This window comes from Elephantulus edwardii, unplaced genomic scaffold, assembly GCF_000299155.1.
Source record: "Elephantulus edwardii isolate Elephantulus edwardi_28Jun2011 unplaced genomic scaffold, EleEdw1.0 scaffold00286, whole genome shotgun sequence".
Taxonomy (NCBI): domain Eukaryota; kingdom Metazoa; phylum Chordata; class Mammalia; order Macroscelidea; family Macroscelididae; genus Elephantulus; species Elephantulus edwardii.
This window is the reverse complement of record NW_006400036.1, coordinates 475,911-476,614: the sequence shown is the minus strand read 5'-3', so window position 1 is coordinate 476,614 and position 704 is coordinate 475,911. Positions and strand designations below refer to the sequence as shown.

General features: G+C 50.7%; 1 pseudogene; it reads right to left on the bottom strand.

Moving 5' to 3' along the window:
- LOC102845954 overlaps positions 1-699 on the bottom strand; it is a 33,473-nt pseudogene extending 32,774 nt beyond the window's left edge.
- Between the last annotated feature and the right edge of the window lie 5 nt (positions 700-704).

Here is a 704-nt window from a genome sequence, read left to right as displayed (position 1 = left end):
ACCTTCATCCGGTCCCACACCGCCGAGAGAGAGTCCAGGGCAGGACGGACATCCAAGATAGTGAACTGGTAGTCTTTGTCCACCTCACCACCATCATAGTAGTCAATGATGTACCTCACCTCTGTGCCGCAGCGGTTGACAATCCAATCGTACCTGTCAAAAGGTAATTCATACCCCATCCAGGAACGGATCCGTGCCCGTGGTGAATACTCTTTAGCTTTACCCCCAAAGCGGATCAATGACGGGCCACAGGGACATTCCGTGGCGTGTAGGGCTTCCCATTTGAGGATCTCCTTCCAAGCCTGCTCGTTATTCTGGTTGTGAATTCGAATGATGTTATACATATCTTTCTGACTAATATCCTCATTTTTCTACTTCCACCCTTTCCTTAACATCGCATTCCAAACATCTGCTCTGATGGGTACACCCACTTTTTCTTGGAATAGAGGATTCCTCCCTGGCAGTCGACAGAGGAAAAGGCTGGTCGGGGGCTGGCATCTGATTAGGGGGTGGCATCAGATTGGAAGGATCTAGGTTCTCCTTATTCTCCAACACAGCGCCTGTCACAGGGCATTGCACATACTCGTAGGCTCGGTCCTGGTGAGCGGGCACAGAGGAGGTTGTGCTCTCACAGCTGGCATCTGGTTTTGTGCTCATGGGACAACCTCTCATTTTCTGTTCATGCATTGGACATCCTGAAGGCG